This window comes from Colius striatus, chromosome 21, assembly GCF_028858725.1.
Source record: "Colius striatus isolate bColStr4 chromosome 21, bColStr4.1.hap1, whole genome shotgun sequence".
Taxonomy (NCBI): Eukaryota; Metazoa; Chordata; class Aves; order Coliiformes; family Coliidae; genus Colius; species Colius striatus.
In genome coordinates, this window is record NC_084779.1 from 513,669 (window position 1) to 534,211 (window position 20,543).

The following is a 20,543-nucleotide window of genomic DNA, read 5'->3' on the forward strand; positions in this document are numbered from 1 at the left end:
GAATATTGACAACTGTCTCAATGGTGGGTGTCAGGACACTGGGGCACCACTTTTTCCCATGGTATCTAGCAACAGGACAAGCGGTGATGAGATCAAGCTGGAACACAAAAAGTTCCATTTCAACATAGGAAAAAACTCTTCCAGTGTTTCAGTGAGGGAGCCCTGGCTCAGGCTGCCCAGGGACGGTGTGGATGCCCCGTGCTGGGAGGTCATCAAGACCCGCCTGGACACGTTCCTGTGTGACCTGATCTAGGTGGGAGCTGCTTCTGCACTTGGGTGGTTAACAGCAGAGCTTCAACTGACCGTCCTGGTCCTGCCCAAACAAAACCCCTGCACGCTGTGGGAGGAGAAGAGGTCCCTGGAGTGCAGCCAGGGCAGTGGCTGGGGAAGGCAGGATGGGCTGCAGCTCCCATGGGAAAGGGCAAACCCACTGGTGGGATGGTCTGTGCCCAGGAGCCTGGCTGTGCTTGGTGGGTGAGGAGAAAGGATGGGGAGACTCGATGTGTGCCTCGAGGAGACTGAACCTTGTGGAAAAGTAACGTGTGATGTGAGCTGTGTGTTGTAGGAAGCACCGCGGCAGGAACAGGCTGAGCTGATGAAGAACGAGGTGTGGAGGCTCGTTGGCGCCCCGCAGCCTCCATTTCCCATCACCCCCAGCGCCTCGCTGCCGGCCAAAGCTGCGGGCGGGAGCCGCGGTGCCTGCCAGGAGTTGTAGTTGTGCGGCGGCGCCTGGCAGGAGGCGCCGTGCGGCGGAGGGGGGGGGCTCGGGTTCCCAGCGTGCCCCGCGCGGAGCCCGCGCTCGTGCCCTGCTCGCGTGCCGGCTCCTCCTCCTCCTCCCTCGGGCTCCTCTTTGTCCTCGGGGTCTCTGTGAAAGGATTCTCGCCCTGGAAAGAGAAGATTCACAGTGCTCAGCGGCACAGAGCCCAGTGTGTGGCCTGTGGGCAGCGGAGTTCCGCAGGGATGGGCGCTGGGGCCGCTCTGGTTCAACATCTCCGTCAGGGAGCTGGGGGAGGGCCCAGAGGGACCCTCAGTGAGTTCCTTGCTGGCACCACACTGGGAGCACTGGCTGAGTGCCCAGAGCCTGAGCTGCCCGGCAGGGAGAGCTGGGCACAGAGGAACCTGCTGAGGGGCAGCAAGGGCAGAGTGGTGCAGCTGGGCAGGAACAAGCCCAGCACCAGCCCAGGCTGGGGCTGAGCTGCTGGAGAGCAGCTCCAGGAGAGGGGCCTGGCAGTGCTGGGGGAGAACAAACCAGCCCCGAGCAGCAGCTTGTCCTGTTGCTACGTACCATAGGAAAAGGGATGTCCCGACCTCCTGACACCCAGCAGTGAGGTATTTGTAAATGTTAATGAGCTCTCCCCTCAGTCTCCTCCAGACTAAACAGCCCCAGTTCCCGCAGCCTTTCCTCGTATGGAAGATGTTCCAGTCCCCTGAGCATCTTGGTGGCCCTGCGCTGGCCACTCTCCACAAGTTCTGTGTCTCTTTTGTGCTGATGACAGGTTGCTCCTAAAATTTCTTGTGATTCCAACACACCAACTTTAATGCAGCTGTAAATGAGCCCAGCTCCACAGGGACTGAGCAATGGACTGAGGCACAACGTGCTGTGCAAACAGGCAGCTTTATTGACTGCACTAAGTCTCCTTCAGCCTTTGTGTGTGCTGAGAGGAGCGTGGGGAGGACGGAGCAGGTGTGGGACACAGGGGCTGCCCTTGGAGCAGCGGGCAGTGCCCCAGGGGGAAATGGTGGTGGCACAGCGCAGCCTGCGCTGGGTCCTGGCCACGCTGCTGCTCAAGCCCCTCTTCCCATCAGGAACCGCAGGAGCCCCCGCAGCAAACTGAGGAACTTCATCGCCTTCCGGCATGCAAAGGCACAGGACGTGGAGCTGCCTGGTTGTGTTGCACCTGGCCTTGGTGTCTGAGAGGGGGCTGAGGTGGACACAGGCTGTGACAGTGGAGGAGCTGCTGCCTCTTCTTGGTGCCGTCCCATGTGCTCCAGGATCCAGTTGTAAAAGTGCCGAGTGCTGGTGTAGATGCCAGGCTGTTTTTCTCTTGCACAGCCTTTCCCCCAGCTGGTCAGTCCAACGACCCAGTAGTAGTCAGCGTGGCTGTCTTGGCAGGCGAGGGGACCACCACTGTCACCCTACAGCAGAGCAGAGAGGAGGAAGGGAGTGTTGGGTGGCTGCTGTCAGCACAGGGATCCTGGATGTGTGGAAGACAGAGGTTCTAGCACTGGGCTCTGGACCTAAGGGCTGCCAATTACACGGGATGGGTGTGTGGGACAAGGCAAGGGGCCCTGGGCAAGGAGATGATGATGGGGAAGGGGAGGGAAGCCCCAGCAGTGTTGGGACAGGGCTGTGGGTGCTGCAGGGGGTGACTCGTAGCTGCTCCTACCTGGCAGGTGTCGATACCACCCTGTGGGTACCCGGCACAGAGGTTGTAGCTGTGCACAGCCCCTGTGTACCACTGGCTGCTGTTACAGAGCTTGGTATCGATGAGGTGAACCTTGGCGTCCTGCAGCACATCGGATGTTTCTGGTTCTGTGGCTGTGAGCACAGCAAGGAATTAGCCCCCAGCAGCTCTGGGCCACTTGCCCTCCCCTGTCTGGCAAAGCCCTTCCCTGGGCCTCGGCTTTGCACCTACCCATAGACACACCAGACACGTCTTTCCCTTCAGTCTGGCTTTGGACAGTGGCTCAGAGCCCCGTCTGCAGCCTGATGTCCCCACAGCCTGACTGTGGCTCTCGCCTTGGCTCTCCTCACGCCCAACCCGTCTCCCCAGCATGCCAGGCCTCGGGACACAAATGCTTTTACAAGGGGAACTCACATCATGCAACTGTGGATCCCCAACCAGCCACCTGGCAGTTTTTCAGCTCCGACAGCTTCACGTCATCGGGTTGAGGCAAACAGGCCAGCTGGACGTGCTCATTGCACTGGATGGGCTGGTCCAGTTCCAGCACAGCAATGTCATTCTCAGCTGTGGCCTGCCAGTAGGCCTCGTGACGCAGCAGCCGCTTGATGCGTCGCACTTGGGCCTCGGGGCCCAGCTGAGACAACTTTGTGGTCCCGATCACCACGCGCCACTTGGCGATTTTCCTGGAGGGCAGATGGAGAGCAGAGGGCTCAGAGGGAGCACTTGCCTGCCTCCTGCTCACCAAGGGCTCTGGGAATGGCCAGCCCCAGGCCGCTGGCGAGCAGCAGCACCAGCCCAGCGTGTGCCGAGCACAGCTCTGTGCTGGGCTGGGCAGTGCCCCGGCGCTGGCTGCTGCGTGGGAACGGGACGGGAGCGGCAGCAGTGGTGTAGGGATGCCCCTTCCCTGCTCCTCCTCACCTGAACTTGTCAAAGCAGTGGGCTGCTGTGAGCACCCACTGTGGGTTGATGAGGGACCCTCCACAGAAATGCTTGGTGCGTTTTCCCCAGGGGCGCTGGAGGCTGACGATCCAGGGCCAGGTCCCCGGAGCCGCATTTGTGCCACCCACGACGCGCAACGGCCCAGAGGAAGAAGCCTTGAGCTGGCGCCCGCAGCTCGCCCTGGAAGCAGAAAGTCACGAGTGTCCTGCTCCAGGGCCCGCTGCTGCTCAGGCTGCAGGGCAGCCGTCTGCCCTCCACACCGGGTGCTGCGTGGACAGCGGGGCAGGGAGCCCTTAGCCCTGGCTCCTGCCTTAGCCCCGTAGCCTGGCTCCCTCACCGTGGGCTTTGGGGAGCTGTGGCTTGGCCACGGGGCACCAGTGGACGCTGTAAGGGCTGCCCAAGCTCCCTCCTAGAGCCACTTCCCACAGCCTTCCCATGAGCCGCTTGCAGGCCTGCACTCAGTTTGGACTGGATGAACTCTAAAGGTCCCTTCCAACCCCCACCATGTTGTGAGTCTATGATTCTATGATTCTATGAAAAGGCTTCAGGGTGGATACAGCTGCTGCTGCTCTGTGAGCAATCAGCAACACAGCAAGTCCCTGGAAATACCATGGAGTGTGGAGCAGAGTGGAGGCTCTGCAGCCAGGCTCTGTGATGATACACAGGAACAAGATGGTCCTGTGGAACTATCAGCAGCACTTTTGTTACCCTGAGCCAAGGGTTTGTCAGATCTTGACAAAATGCTGTCCTAGGGCCAACTTTGCTCATTTCAATGTCATTTTAATACCAAAACACACCTCCATCCCAAAGGCCACCCACCTCCAAGGTGCCACCTCTCCTTGAGTGTGTGCCCTGAACTGTTTGTAAGCTGCACCTTTAAATGCAAGGTGAGAGGATGTTACACCCATTGTAACAAAGGGATTTATGACTAAAGTCACTCAAACTCCACCTTGAAGGTAAAAGAAGGTATAAAAACGGTGGAAGAAAGAGGGGATGTGGGGGGAAGACACCATCACGTACAAGTCTCGGTGAGGAGAGTTAGAATGCAAAGGAGTTTATTTTCTGCCAAACCATTCTGTCCCCTTTTAATGGGACAGAGGGAATGACCCAGGAGTCCTTGCTGCCTCCTGGGAGAGGTGCTCCACAGACAGAGTGCTTGGGACCCGCAGCATCAGGACATTTGGATGGCTCGGAGCTTTCTGTTCCTACGTCCAACCCTGTGCTGTCACCCCTGGGGAACAGCTTTGTGTCAGTATTGGTTAGGAGAGAGAGGCAAGTTCCACAAGGCCTTTCTTCATCTCTTCATTGAGAGACAACATTTCTTGTTTCCCAGGGTAACAGTGGGACAGCCACAAGAAAAGCTTGATCAGGTGTTGTAGCAGTGCAAGCAATATTCATTCAAAGATGTAGAGAAGCTGGGTACTGCACGTGCAGAGACATACACAGGCAACACAGTACAACCACCAGAGTTGACTCAAAGCCACCCTTCCTTGGCTGGCTGCTTCCTTCTATGCTGCTTCTGCCCATGTGATCACCCAGGGCCCAACTGATTACTTTGCAGCACCTGTGTGTGATAATTGGAGTAGCTTGCCAGCTGCATTAACTTGTCCCTGCCATCTTTATTCAAGCTGGCTGCTCCAAGCCACATCTGTGCCTACAGTTCCCCCCTTTTTCTTTTTTGGACCAGCCAGCCTTCAGCAGCACATTTCAAAATTAAAGGTATATGAAGAAAACATCAATATTTTTACCCATGGCCATGAGTTTACAACAAAAGTTCAATAACAGCTCCACTGCTGAACAATGCAACACAGAAATCCATCAACTCCAACAGAATGTGCTGTGTGTTGCTAGGAGGGACGCACACTGGCGAGAAGGGATGAGTTCTCTGTGCTTCCACTGAGGTTTCTAGTCACTGAATGTACTTTCAGACTCTTGTTTAACTTCTTTAGCATGCTGATCTGTCAGCTGGAAATATCTCTTCATCCCTAGAAAACACACCATTTCTGCTTTCAAGTTTCCATTGGCTGTCCTGGAAAGTTCTTCAGTTCTTTGAATGTGATGCAGATTGCTGGAGGAATTTGCAGCAGCCACAGCTGACAGGTTTTCCATTTCAATAGGGTGATGGGTTGAGGGTGGATCACTTGGTTCTTTCCTCAAGACTGTTTTCTCCATTGCTCTTACAATCCTTATTAAGGCCTTTTGGTTGATGTGCCTTGATCCACGTTGCTGGAATCCACCGGGGACCTTGCTCTGTAACGCCACAAGCGCAGCCTCTGCCCCACGGGAACAGATCTGCAGGCCCTTGCCACTCTCCAGTAGTGGGATTCTTACACCAAACTTTAGGTTTGTCAGCAAGCTCCAAATCCCGACTCATTTGGGCAAAGTGTGTTAATGCTGGTGCTTCATTCCACTTTGCCACAGTTCTGAGATGATTCCCTGTAGAAAGGGCTTTCATGAGTCTGTCTTGAGGGCTCACCCCCTCTTCCCCCGTTTTCTGTTTCTCTACCAGCCCCTTTAGAGCTTGGTGAGTACGTTCGATCGTGGCTTGACCAGTAGAGTTCCCTGGGATCCCAGTGGTGTGTCTGACACCCCATAAGTTCAGGAACTCACATGTTCTACTGGCTCTATATCCCCAGCCATTGTCAGTTTTCTCTCTCGTGGAACACCAAGGACTGCAAAGCAACTCCTCCAATGTCTTATGACGCCTCGAGCCCTGTCCCTCGTTAAGGCTGTGGCCCAAACCATGGCCCAATAGGTATCAATAGTGACATGTATTGGTTTAAACCGTCCAAAGGGAGCACAGACTGTGACATCCCATTGCCGTGTTCCTCATGGTGCCAGGCCCCTGGGATTGACTCCTGCTCCTAGGCCGATTTGATTCTGGCATGCAGGGCATGTGGAAACGATCCCCTGAGCATCCCATGTGGTCAGGTCAAAGTGCTTGGCCAGCATTTTCACACCCTGGTGAAAGAAGTCGTGTGATCTGTTGGACTGAGAAGATCTGTCAATTCTTGGCCCCATAGGTGTCAATAAAGGAGCTGCCAATATCTTGTCACCAATTTCATTGCACACTGATGGGCCATCTGTTAAGCCCAAATGGCTTCGAATATGTCCAATGTCATACAGTCAGGCCTGTAACGGGTGCTGTTGGTCTCACTGGCCCATCTTCCATTTGAAATTGAGCAGAGAACAATTTATGGGCCGGATAATGATTATTTGTAGTCCCTGGATGAGACAACAAGGCCACTGTAATTCATCAGACTACTGCAGTGCCCAGGTCAAGAACTCATCTGTGAGAGGAACGAAAATGACATCTGCCTCAATCCCTGCTGTTGCCAGCAGACGTTTCCTGCCCTTAACTATTATTTTCACAATGGCCTCTGGTCTCGTGGTGATTGTTTTTGGCAAATTCTATGGCAAAAACATCTGCTCCAGGATGCTCAATGGGTCTCTCGCTCCTGAATCCCATTGCATCAAGAGTGCCATTCCATGCTGGTTTGGACTGATCACAGCAACGTTAACTGACAAGTCAGCATCATATCAGTGACTGTAGTTACTGACTGTCGTGTGTCCTGTCTTTTCTATCGCTGGTGTTTGCTGCCGGGACAGTTCCCGCGCACTGTCAGCCTCTGCTGAGCCTTTAGCAAAGGCGTTAGTGGCGCAAGAGCCTCATTCGTGACACCACATGTGGTTCGTGCCCATTGGATATCACCTGTCAGCTTCTGAATGTCTGTTAAATGAGCAATTTCTGGTTTAATTGCCACCTTCTGAGGATAAATGCGTGCCCTGGCGATAATATGACCTAAACATTGCCACGAGGCGTGCACTTGTACCTTCTCTGGCGCGATCACCAACCCGGAGATGCCCAACTGTCGCTTCACTGCTGGCATGGAATGGCACTCTTGATGCAATGGGATTCAGGAGCGAGAGACCCATTGAGCATCCTGGAGCAGATGTTTTTGCCATAGAATTTGCCAAAAACAATCACCACGAGACCAGAGGCCATTGTGAAAATAATAGTTAAGGGCAGGAAACGTCTGCTGGCAACAGCAGGGATTGAGGCAGACGTCATTTTCGTTCCTCTCACAGATGAGTTCTTGACCTGGGCACTGCAGCAGTCTGATGAATTACAGTGGCCTTGTTGTCTCATCCAGGGACTACAAATAATCATTATCCGGCCCATAAATTGTTTTCTGCTCAATTTCCAATGGAAGATGGGCCAGTGAGACCAACAGCACCCGTTACAGGCCTGACTGTATGACACTGGACATACTGGAAGCCATTTGGGCTTAACAGATGGCCCATCAGTGTGCAATGAAATTGGTGACAAGATATTGGCAGCTCCTTTATTGACACCTATGGGGCCAAGAATTGACACATCTTCTCAGTCCAACAGATCACATGACTTCTTTCACCAAGGTGTGAAAATGCTGGCCAAGCACTTTGACCTGACCACATGGGATGCTCAGGGGATCGTTTCCACATGCCCTGCATGCCAGAATCAAATCGGCCTAGGAGCAGGAGTCAATCCCAGGGGCCTGGCACCATGAGGAACACGGCAATGGGATGTCACAGTCTGTGCTCCCTTTGGACGGTTTAAACCAATACATGTCACTATTGATACCTATTGGGCCATGGTTTGGGCCACAGCCTTAACGAGGGACAGGGCTTGAGGCGTCATAAGACATTGGAGGAGTTGCTTTGCAGTCCTTGGTGTTCCACGAGAGAGAAAACTGACAATGGCTGGGGATATAGAGCCAGTAGAACATGTGAGTTTCTGAACTTATCGGGTGTCAGACACACCACTGGGATCCCAGGGAACTCTACTGGTCAAGCCACGATCGAACGTACTCACCAAGCTCTAAAGGGGCTGGTAGAGAAACAGAAAACGGGGGAAGAGGGGGTGAGCCCTCAAGACAGACTCATGAAAGCCCTTTCTACAGGGAATCATCTCAGAACTGTGGCAAAGTGGAATGAAGCACCAGCATTAACACACTTTGCCCAAATGAGTCGGGATTTGGAGCTTGCTGACAAACCTAAAGTTTGGTGTAAGAATCCCACTACTGGAGAGTGGCAAGGGCCTGCAGATCTGTTCCCATGGGGAAGAGGCTGCGCTTGTGGCGTTACAGAGCAAGGTCCCCGGTGGATTCCAGCAACGTGGATCAAGGCACATCAACCAAAAGGCCTTAATAAGGATTGTAAGAGCAATGGAGAAAACAGTCTTGAGGAAAGAACCAAGTGATCCACCCTCAACCCATCACCCTATTGAAATGGAAAACCTGTCAGCTGTGGCTGCTGCAAATTCCTCCAGCAATCTGCATCACATTCAAAGAACTGAAGAACTTTCCAGGACGGCCAATGGAAACTTGAAAGCAGAAGGGATGAAGAGATATTTCCAGCTGACAGATCAGCATGCTAAAGAAGTTAAACAAGAGTCTGAAAGTACATTCAGTGACTAGAAACCTCAGTGGAAGCACAGAGAACTCATCCCTTCTCGCCAGTGTGCATCCCTCCTAGCAACACACAGCACATTCTGTTGGAGTTGATGGATTTCTGTGTTGCATTGTTCAGCAGTGGAGCTGTTATTGGCCTTTTGTTGTAAACTCATGGCCATGGGTAAAAATATTGATGTTTTCTTCATGTACCTTTAATTTTGAAATGTGCTGCTGAAGGCTGGCTGGTCCACAAAAGAAAAAGGGGGGAACTGTAGGCACAGATGTGGCTTGGAGCAGCCAGCTTGAATAAAGATGGCAGGGACAAGTTAATGCAGCTGGCAAGCTACTCCAATTATCACACACAGGTGCTGCAAGGTAATCAGTTGGGCCCTGGGTGATCACATGGGCAGAAGCAGCATAGAAGGAAGCAGCCAGCCAAGGAAGGGTGGCTTTGAGTCAGCTCTGTTGGTTGTACTGTGTTGCCTGTGTATGTCTCTGCACGTGCATTACCCAGCTTCTCTACATCTTTGAATGAATATTGTTTGCATTGCTACAATAGTTTGTGTTGGTCTGTGTAAGCTCCTCCCCTACCTGACATTCCTGCCAGAGCCATCACCCAGATGCTGTGCTTCCCCAGCTCATTTTCAGCCTCTTGTCTTGCAGTGTGTTCTGATGATGGAGCTGCTTGATCTTGCTGGGCTGCATCCACAGGGTGACTACAGCTCTGTGGGTGGTCAGTATCATCTGGACAGGTCCTTTCCACTTTTCCTTCAGTGGTCCTCAACTATCAAGTGAAATCAACTCAACAGACAAAGAAATAGAAATGCATTCCATTCCAAGAGCCCCTGAAAGAAATCTTGGCTTTAAGAGCCATAGGAAGCAAAGCTCACGGTTCTGGATCCCTCCGGCATCATCTGCATTCAGGTGTAGCTAAGGAAATGGCTATGGCTGTGTAGATAGTCTGAACAAGACAAGGAAGAAGGTCAAAGGAGCAGAGCAGAGCATTTCAGGGGACCTTGAAAGTAAAGAGAATGGGTATCAACTATTTGAGGCCTACAGTCAAAATCAACTATGTGAAAATAGAGAAAGATCTTTAAAGCACATGGGAGAAATGCCCCTGTCAAACACTCCCTGTGGGGCTGGTTTTGTCTCCCTCTGGTTTTTCATGAATAATCTTACAATTAAGCTGGGAAATCACTGGGGATGTCTCTGTCTCTGGAGGATCTTGTCCCAGCAGCATGGGGGAGCATCCTTTGCATGGTGAGTGGCCTTTGATAAGAGGGATGTGAGAGTGCTCCACTCATGTCTGCTGGCAAAGAGGCACCGTTGGATTTGGTGTAGCTAAGCAAATCCTGAATGGCTCTGGCTGTGTACATGTTCTCATCAACAAAGCAAGGAGGAAAGGCAAAGCAGCAGCGCAGAAGAGAGAAGGGTACCCACTGTTTCAAGCCTATGGCGAAAGCCAGCTGTGTGAAATCACAGCGACAGGGACTTTTCCCGTGGCCTTTAAAGATCTGTCAAACACTCCCTGTGGTGCTGCTTTTTCTCCCTCCACCTTTCCCATGACTAATCTTACAATTGAGCTGTGAAATCCTTGGGGATGTCTCTGTCTCGGGGAAATCTTGTCCCAGCAGCATGGGGGAGCATCCTCTGCTCGGTGACTGGCCTTTGATAAGAGGGATGTCAGTGCTCCACTCACTCAGCTGCTGGCAGAGGCATCCTTGTCTTCACACAACTGCTCTACGTTGACTCAGTGGTAGAGACAGTCGTTTGTCTCTTTGTCCAGCTCCTGTTGCAGGAAATAAGTGACCATGAAGGTTTCATCAACGTCCAGGTTGTTCACACTGGCTTCAGTGAGGAGCTGCTGCTGCTCCTGGCCATCCTGGAGCTGGTGGATGTGGTGCCCGTGTGCCGTCAGCTCTGGCTCGTGTTCTGCGGGGCTGTTTGGTACTGTGATCACCAGAACTGGAGAGCCAAGGCTCGAGACGGTGATGAAGCTGGTTTCGGAGTCAGAGTCACTGCTCACAGTAATGTTGAAGCTGGTTTCGGTGTCCAAGTCATCACATGGGATGGGGCTGAAGGTGGTCTCGCAGTCCAAGTCCCCTTGCAGTGCCCCCAGCTCAGGCTGCTGTTCCTGGCTCAGCAGGGCAGGGCTGCAAAGTCGAGCCACCTTGGCCATTCCTGCAGGCGATGGCTTCTTGCGCTTCTGCCCTGCCCTGCCATCCGCTGCAGTCAGAGACTCGTTGCTGGTGGCTTGTTCCAAGTCTTCCAGCATCTGCTGCACCTCCCTGTTGACACTGAGGATGGAAGTGTGGGTGCCAGAGGAGGCATCTGTGCTGGTGAGGCTCCCTGTGCCTTGCAGGGCTGTTGTGGGGCAGGCCGTGTGGCTGTGTGCTGGGGGCATGCTCCGCCGTCTGAAGGTGACGTCTCTGCTCAGTGTGATGTCAAAGTTTCCACATGAGTTGGTGTTGAATGTGGCTTCCAAATCCAAGTCACTTGTCAGGGATTCCAGCTCAGGCAGCTGCTCCTGGCTCAGCAGGGCAGGTCTGCAAGGCCGAGAAGGGTTGTTGAGGCAGGAATCAGTGAGAACCTGCTCCTGCCCACCCTGGAGATGGTCACCATGGTGCTCCTTTAGCAACAAGTCAGAGTCATGTTCTGTGGAGCTGCTTGGTGGTGTGAGCTCCGGATCAACAAGAGTGGGGAAGTCATCGCTCGGGATGGTGTTGAGGCTGGCTTCCCAGTCCAAGTCTGTGCTTAGTTTAGTTTCAAAGCTGGTTTCCCCCTTAACGTCTGCTCCCGGGTTGCTGTTGAGGCTGGTTTCCCAGTCACAGTTGCTGTTGAGATTGCTGTGGAGGATGGTTTTGCAGTCGAGGTCTGCACACAAGTTGGTGTTGAAGGTGGCTTGAGAGTCAAAATCCTCTTGCAGGGATGCCCACTCAGGCTGCTGGTCCTGGCTCAGCAAGGCAGGGCTGGAAAGCTGAGACAGGTTGTTGGTGATGGATTGGGTGAGGAGCTGCTCCTGCCCATCCTGGAGATGGTGGATGTGGTGCCTGTGAGCCGTCAGGTCTGTGTCGTGTCCTGTGCAGCTGCTCATTGCTGTGAGCTCCTGATCGACAACAGTGGGGAAGTCACCACTGGGGTTGGTGTTGAGGGTGGCTTCCCAGTCCAAGCCATCATGGGCGTTGGTGTTGAGGATGGCTTCGAGGTCCAAGTCCCCTGGCAGTGCCCCCAGCTCAGGCTGCTGCTCCTGGCTCAGCAGGGCAGGGCTGCAAAGCCGAGCCACCTTGGCCATTCCTGCGGGCGATGGCTTCTTGCGCTTCTGCCCTGCTCTGATATCTGCTGCAGTCAGAGACTCGTTGATGGTGATTTCTTCAAAGTCCTTGAGCAGCTGCTGCATGTCCCTGTTGACACCGAGGATGGAAGTGAAGGTGCCAGAGGAGGTGTCTGTGCTGGTGAGGCTCCCTGTGGCATGCGGGGCTGTTGCAGGACAGGCCATGTGGCTGTGTGCTGGCGGCATCCTGCGCTGTTTGCAGGCCCCACTCTTGAGCCTCTGGGCATATTCGGGATGAAGCGTCCAAAAGCCGCCTGTGCCTGGCTCCCCCTTCTCCTGGGGCACCCTGATGAAGCTCTTGTTCAAGGAGAGGTTGCGCCGGATGGAGCTCTAGAGACAGAAGGGAAGCAGCAAAGCAAAAGCAATGGTGAGTGTTGGGCTGGTGCCGTGGCACCGAGCTGCGTGGGGCTGGGGGAAAGGCACATTGTGCCCTGGGGGCAAAGAAAGATGAGAGAAAAATGTCAGAGCATCTTTAGGTAGATGAGCAGAAGAAGCTGTGATGCAGTGAGTGACGTGCTGAGCTTTGATAGGAACAGAGCCTGAGAAGGAAAGAAAGAGGGAAAGAGGGAAAGAAAGAGGGAAAGAAAGAGGGAAAGAAAGAAAGAAAGAAAGAAATGAAGGAAGGAAGGAAGGAAGGAAGGAAGGAAGGAAGGAAGGAAGGAAGGAAGGAAGAAAAAAGTGGAGAAAGAAAGACAGAAAGAAAGAAAGAGAGAAAGAAAGAAAGGAAGGAAGGAAGGAAGGAAGGAAGAAAGAAGAAAGAAAGGAAGGTAGTACAAAGAAAGGGAGAAAGAAAGGAAGGAAGGAAAGAAGAAAGGAAGAAAGAGGAAAAAAGGAAGAAGGGAAGTAAGGAAAAAAGGGAGAAAGAAAAAAATGAAGGGAAGAAGAAAGGAAGAAAGAAAGAAAGAAAAAGAGAGGAAGGAAGGAAGAAAGAAAGAGAGAAAGACAGAAAGAAAGAAATGAAGGAAGGAAAGAAGCAAGAAAAAGAGAAAGAAAGAAAAAAAACACAGGAAGAAAGAAAAAAGGGGAAGAAAGAAAGAAACAAAAAAAAGAAAAAGAAATAAAGGAAGAAAGAAATAAAGAAAAAGAAATAAAGGAAGAAAGAAACAAAGAGAAAGAAAGAAAGGAAAAAGGAAAGGAAGAAAGGAAAAGAAAGGAAGAAAGAGAGAAAGAAAAGAGAAGAAAGGAAGACAGGAAGGAAGAAAGAAAAAGGAAGAAGGAAAGTAAGAAAGAAAGAAAGGAAGGAAGGAAGAAAGGAAGAAAGAAAGAAAGAAATGAAGAAAGAAAGGAAGAAAGAATGAAAGAAAGAAAGAAAGGAAAAAGAGAAGAAAGAAAGAAAGAAAGGAAGGAAGAAATAAAGAAAGAAAGAAAGAAAGAGAAAGGAAGAAAGAAAGGAAGAAATGAAGACAGAACGAAAGAAATAAAAAGGAAGAAAGAAAAAAGAAAGAAAGAAATGAAGACAGAAAGAAAGAAAAACAAAGGAAGAAAAAAAAGAAAGAAAGAAAAATAGAGAAACCAAGAAAGAAAGAAAGGAGGAAAGAAAGAAAGGAAGAAAAAAGATGAAAGAAAGAATAAGAAAGAAAAAGAGAGAAAGAAAGAAAAAGAAATAAGGAAAAAGAAAGGAAAAAAGCAAAAACGAAAGATAGGAAAAAAGAAAGGAAGATAGAAAAAGGAAGAAAGAAAGAAAGAAAAAAGAAAGAAAGAAAGAAAAGAAGAAATGAAGGAAGAAAAAGAAAAGGAATAAAGAAAGGAAGAAAGAAAGAGAAAGAAAAAAAGGAAGAAGGAAAGGAAGAAAGATAGAAAGGAAGAAAAAGCAAAGAAAGAAAGAAAGAACGGAAGAAAGAAAGAAAGAAAGAAAGAAAGAAAGAAAGAAAGTAATACAGAAAGGAAGAAAGAAAGAAAGAAAGAAAGAAAGAATGGTAGTACAAAGAAAGGGAGAAAGAAAGGAAGGAAGGAAAGAAGAAAGGAAAAAAGAGGAAAAAAGGAAGAAAGGAAGTAAGGAAAAAAGGGAGAAAGAAAAAAATGAAGGGAAGAAGAAAGGAAGAAATAAATGAAGAAAAAAGAGAGGAAGAACTGAAGAAAGAAAGAAAGACAGAAAGAAAGAAATGAAGGAAGGAACAAAGCAAGAAAAAGAGAAAAAAAGAAAAAAACCACAGGAAGAAAGAAAAAAGGAAAAGAAAGAAAGAAACAAAAAAAGGAAAAAGAAATAAAGGAAGAATGAAAGAAAGAAAGAAGGAAAGAAAGAAATGAAGAAGGAAAAGAAGAAAGGAAGAAAGAGAAAGGGAAAAGAAAACAAAAGAAAGAAAGAAAGAAAAAGGAAGAAAGGAAGAATAAATAAATAAATAAATAAAGAAGAAAAGACAGAAAGAAAGGAAGAAAGAAAGAAAGAAAAAAAAGAAAGAAAAAGAAAGACAAAAAAAGAATAAAAGAAAGAAAGAAACACAGAAAGAAAGGAAGAAAGAAAGAAAAAGAAAGAAAAAGAAAGAAACAAAGAAAGAAAGAAAAAGAAATAAAGGAAGAAAGAAACAAAGAGAAAGAAAGAAAGGAAAAAGGAAAGGAAGAAAGGAAAAGAAAGGAAGAAAGAGAGAAAGAAAAGAGAAGAAAGGAAGACAGGAAGGAAGAAAAAGGAAGAAGGAAAGTAAGAAAGAAAGGAAGGAAGAAAGGAAGAAAGAATGAAAGAAAGGAAAAAAAGAAGAAAGAAAGAAAGAAAGAAAGAAAGGAAGGAAGGAAGAAAGAAAGGAAGAAAGATAGAAAGAAAGAGAAAGGAAGAAAGAAAGGAAGAAATGAAGACAGAACAAAAGAAATGGAAAAGAAGAAAGAAAAAAGAAAGAAAGAAATGAAGATAGAAAGAAAGAAAAAGATAGGAAGAAAGAAAAAGAAAGAAAGAAAAATAGAGAAACCAAGAAAGAAATAAAGGAAGAAAAAAAAAAGAAAGAAAGAATAAGAAAGAAAAAGAGAGAAAGAAAGAAAAAGAAAGAAGGAAAAAGAAAGGAAAAAAGGAAAAAAGAAAGATAGGAAAAAAGAAAGGAAGATAGAAAAAGGAAGAAAGAAAGGAAGAAAAAAAGAAAGAAAAGAAGAAATGAAGGAAGAAAAAGAAAAGGAATAAAGAAAGGAAGAAAGAAAGGAAGAAAGACAGAAAGAAAGGAAGAAAAAGAAAAGAAAGAAAGAAAAAGAAAGAAAAAGAAAAAGAAAGAAAGAAAGGAATACAGAAAGGAAGAAAAAAGAAAGAAAGAAAAAGAAAGAGAAAGAAAAAGAAAGAAGGAAAAAGAAAGAGAAAGAAAAAGAAAGAAGGAAAAAGAAAGGAAGAAAGAAAGAAAGAAAGAAAGAAAGAAAGAAAGAAAGAAAGCAAAGAAAGAAAGAAAAAGAAAGAAAAAGAAAGGCAGAAAGGAAGAAGGAAAGAAAGAACAAAATAAAGAAATAAAGGAAGAAAAAAGAAAGGAAGAAAGAAAGAGAAAGAAAGGAAGAAAGAAAAATGAAAGAAAGGAATAAAGAAAGAAAGAACGAAAGACAGAGAGAATGAAAGAAAGAAAGGAAGGAAAGAATGAAGGGAGGAAGAAAAAAGAAAGAAAGGAAAAACAAAAAAAAATAAAACCAAAGGAAATCACAACAATGAAGAAAGAAGGGGAGAAAGAACTTTAAAGGAAAAGAAATAGAAAGAGAAAGAGAGAAAAGAAAGGAGGAGGGAAGAAAGGAAAAACCAAAATATGTAAAATTAAACAAAATCCAAATTGAAAAAACACTGAACAACAGAGGAAAAAAAAAGAAGTGGAAACGAAGAGCAGGAGCACAGAAATCCCTGCAAACAATCCAGGCTGTGCTCCGTGCACAGCCACAGCTGAACGGCACTGTACAATGGTCACACATTGCAGCTGATGTCTCTGCTCCCCATCTGCCCTCCTCAGCCCAAACTCCCTGCAGCCCGGGCTGCCTCTGTTCTTCCCTGGCTGCTTCACACCTTGAGCATTCCTGCCTGCAACAGCCCTCTGCAGAGAAGGGCTGGAAACCTTCCTGCCTTTGTTACTAAGCACAGTTCATGACGAGCACGGTGAGGATCCAGCCGTGAGTTGGAGGAGAAACCACCCCACTGGCACACAGCTCCTGTCCTGAATCCCTCCCGTAGGTGCCCCCAGCACAGGGGATGGGGAGGAACCAGGTGGGCCTGGAGAGGAACCAGCAGGTCCCCTTCTCCCTTCCCTTCCCTTCCCTTCCCTTCCCTTCCCTTCCCTTCCCTTCCCTTCCCTTCCCTTCCCTTCCCTTCCCTTCCCTTCCCTTCCCTTCCCTTCCCGCTCTGGCTTTGGGCTGGCAGGGACACAAGGGGAAGGATGAGCCACCCGGGTCCCTCCTGCCCTGCCCCGGCCCACAGAGCCTCAGCCCCAAGCTGCTGCCCAACCCAGCCCCTCCTCAGCAGCTGCCCGTGCTGCTCTGCTCCCAGCAGCACCCAGCATCCCCACAGGCCCTTCCCCTGCACGCTGGGGCTCTGCAAAGCCTCCCCAGCCCTGTGGGCACAGGGGCTCAAAGGCAAGAGCTCTGCCAGTCTCCTACCTGCCAGCTGGGATCAGCGTGTCGGAAGTAGCTGAAGTTGTCCCTGATCCACTTGTAGATGGCAGAGAGGGAGATGCTGGGCTTCTGGCTGGCTTCCATGGCCATGCAGATGAGGCTGGCGTAGGTGTAGGGTGGCCTGACAGAAGGGTTGCTCCTGTGGCCAGTGTCCTGTGCGAGCTCAGGGCTCAGCACCGTTCTGGAGGCTGAGGAGGAGATGGGCTGGCAGGGGGAGTGGGACAGAGCCCCGCAGGCGGGCTCAGCAGCCAGGGCTGAGCACGGGGCAGCCAAAGTGCAGCAGCGCTGGGAGCTGGGGGGGTCAGGGCCGCCCAGGCAGCAGGAGGACTTGGCCAAGCTGGTGTTGGCCAAGGAAAAGTCCTTCAGCCACAGGAGACTGCTCAGATTGTCGTCTGAGTCCTCCAAGCTGAAGCTCCTCCCTGCCGCAGTGGCTTCCCAGTCGCTGCTGGAGCTGCCTTGAGCCGTGTCTGGGCGTGCTGGCTGCTCCTCCATTCCCCGAGCCCACGGGAAGGGAAGGGAAGGGAAGGGAAGGGAAGGGAAGGGAAGGGAAGGGAAGGGAAGGGAAGGGAAGGGAAGGGAAGGGAAGGGAAGGGAAGGGAAGGGAAGGGAAGGGAAGGGAAGGGAAGGGAAGGGAAGGAGACCCGGGGCAGCCGCTGCACGGGCGAGAGGCAGCGAGCTGAGGCTCCCCGAGGCTCCGCGGCTGTTTTCTCTCGGCTCGAAAGCCGCAGCGCCGGCGTGTGTGAGGCAGAAGGCGGCGGGCAGCGAGCAGCCCGAGCAGCCGGCTGTGAGTGCGGCCCCGCTCCCGGCCGAGCCCCCGCAGCCGCGCACCGGTCCCGGCCCGAGCCGCGCGGCCGCGGTTCAAAAGACGCCGCAGGCGCGGGACGGGGCCGGCGCTGCCCCGCGCACACACAAACGGCCTTTTCTGCCCCGACACGAGACTCGGGGCGGCCACAGCCCGTGCCCGGCCCCGCGCCGGCAGCACACGCGGCCCGGGACGCTTCTGCTCGGCTTCTCCGGCCGCAGACGAACGAGCCCGAGCCGCCGCTTCCCGCCCCGCCGGCGGCTCCGCTCCCTCAGCGGCAGGAGCTGTCCCTGCCGGAGCTCTCCTGAAGCCGGCGAGGGCCGGAGCGCGGCCTCCGGCGCGGCCCTGGGCTCTTCCGAGCAGCCGGGGACAAAGCACTTGAGGCCCCGCTGCTGCCGTCCCCGTGCCGCCCCTTCACGGGCTCTGGCACCCGCCAGCCTTCCCCCACCGCTGCCCCGGGCTGCCCCACACCGCTCTCTGCAGAGCTTTGCAGCCAAGAAGATATTCTCTCCGCTCTGGTACAGCCCTGTCTGGGTGATGCACCATGGCCAAGAGGTTACAATACGTAGCTGGGGCGCTCTGGATCGCTTTGCTCAGCGTGGTCCGTGGACACTGGACGTCGTCTGGACCTGTGGAGGCCTCGGCGTTATCTAGATCGCCACAGATGAGTTCCAGCACAGCTAATTGCAGGGGTTCTTCCTCATCATGCGAGAGGAGAGCGACCAGACGGCACCACGATGTGCATCGACTCCAAATGTATTGTCACATAATCACCACTTCTATACTTTCCCAAATGCTGTCACGTGCTACAGCTCATGGCAATTAGTTACCACTGAGCCTGAACCTGATGGGCCTCACTGGGGTAGGCCAGACACCCTTCGATCAGGTGGGTGCCACTAAAGCAGGTTTTTAATCCACTCAGGTGTAAAATCCCAGGTTACGGGAGGTGATAACCCCACCCAGGGACTGGCCGCTTCAGGGGCATTTGAACATCTTTCCATCCCAAATTTGTCCTCTCTGATACCCAGATGAGTCCAGATTCCACAAAATATGTAACATAGCAGCCATGTTAATTAGTAATATTACACCTCTGATGGAAGGGTGACTAAGGACCTGGGAAGTCTGTGTAACAAAATTGTCTCCATCAGTCCGAGCTGAGGGGAAAGAGGTGCGTTGCCCCAAGACCTCCACAAGACAGTTCCCACAGCACAGTAAATCCATCAGCAACAGAATGAGACTCACAGTTATTATTTGGGCCATCACGTTCCCAGGCCCCTTCATCCTTTGCACAAAGTCATGCAGCCAACTTAGCAAAGCTATCAAGGCTAGAGCCCAGCTCAGAGCCAGGGTTAGTAGCAGCGTGTTCCCAAACACTGGGAAGGGAGAGAGAAGCTGCATTACAGCAAGGCTCCCAGACCAGCACAGGAGCTTTGCACTCAGGAGCTTACTACAATGACAATGCATTTGATGTGGAACTGCTGTTATCTCGCCCCATCTTGGGCGCTAACAACGTGTGTGGTGGTTTGACCCTGGGAATTTTTGGGAAGCAAAGTTTGGTGAAACAAAAGTTTGGGGAAGCAAAAGCTTGGAGAAGAAAAAGGTTGGGGAAGCCACAGTCTGGGGAAGCAAAGGAAAAGGAAAGTAAGTGGATGAAAGAAAAGCAAAGTAAAGCTTGAGCAAGCAAAGTAAAGCAAAGCAGAGTTTGGGGAAGCAAAACTGAGGGAAGCAAAAGTTTGGGGAAGCAAAGTTTGGGTAAGCAAAGCAAAGCTTGGGCGAGCAAAGCAGAAGTTTGGAGAAGCAAAAGTTTGTGGGAGCAAAAGTTTGTGGTAACAAAGTTTGGGGAAGTAAAACCTTGGTTAAGCAAAACCTTGGGGAAGTAAAAGCTTGGGAAGCAAAAGTTTGGGGACACAAAAGTTTGGGGAAGAAAAAATTTGAGGAAGCAAAGCAAAGTTTAGGGAAGGAAATCAAAGCAAAATTTGGGAAAGTAAAGAAAAGTTTCAGGAAGCAAAGAAAAGCAAAGTTTGGGGAAGCCAAAGTTTGGGAAAGTAAAGCAAAGTTTTGGGGAGCAAAAGTTTGGGGAAGAAAAATGTTGGGGAAGCAAAAGCTTGGGGAAGCAAAGTTTAGGGAAGCAAAAGCTTGGGGAAACAAAGCAAAGGTTGATGAAGGAAAGCAATGCTTGGGAAAGCCAAGCAAAATTTGGGGAAGGAAAGCAAAAGAAAGCAAGTGGATGAAAGAATAAAAAGAATAAAAATATGGAAGAGAAGTAAAGCAAAGCAAAGCAAGGAAAAGCAAAGGAAAGGGAAAGGGAAAAGGAAAGGGAAGGAGAAAATAGAGAGAAAAGAGAAAAGAAATGGGAAGAAAACAATCCCCAGTGATGAAGGAAGTAAGGAAAACACCAAGTAGTAGTAAAGGGAACGAAACAGGCACAGAAAGAGTAATGAAAACTCCATGGGTGTTTGGGAACTGAGGAAAAAAAGTGATGGAATGGGGAAAGAGACTAAAATGGATGAAACACTTTCTGCCTCACACGCTCACGGTACTGCAGACACACAGCCTGGCTGAACTCCGGATTCAAGGCAGCTCTTCAAGGCACAGAAATCATGCATTATTAGATAAAACCCATTTTACTCTTTCCTTGAGCTTATGCCCCTTACGTCCATACCACCTGTTTTTCGTGTCTACATCCTTTTTTTGGGGGGTCTAAACCCTCAGTTTTAGGGTCTAAATCCCCTTTTTTGTGTCTAAACTCCCAAGTTGGGTGTCCAGAACCTCGTTTTTAGGAGTAAAACCCTGGTTTTAGGGTCTAAATCCTTGTTTTGGGGGTCTAAACACTCAGTTTTAGCGTCTTAATCCCCTTTTTATGGTGTCTAAACTCCCAGTTTTAGGGTCTAGATCCTTGTTTTAAGGACTAAACCCCTGGTTTTAGGGTCTAAATCCTTGTTTTGGCATCTAAACTTCCAGTTTTAGGGTCTAAATCATCGTTTTTGGTCTAAACCCCCTGTTTTAGGGTCTAGATCTCCATTTTGAAGTCTAAATCCTCGTTTTGCCATCTAAATCCCCTTTTTTTGTTGTCTAAA

The 20,543-nt window shown here is 50.2% G+C and overlaps 1 pseudogene; it reads right to left on the reverse strand.

The window, feature by feature from the left end:
* Positions 1-1,785: 1,785 nt before the first annotated feature.
* Positions 1,786-6,509, reverse strand: LOC133627482 (acrosin-like; annotated as a pseudogene).
* Between the last annotated feature and the right edge of the window lie 14,034 nt (positions 6,510-20,543).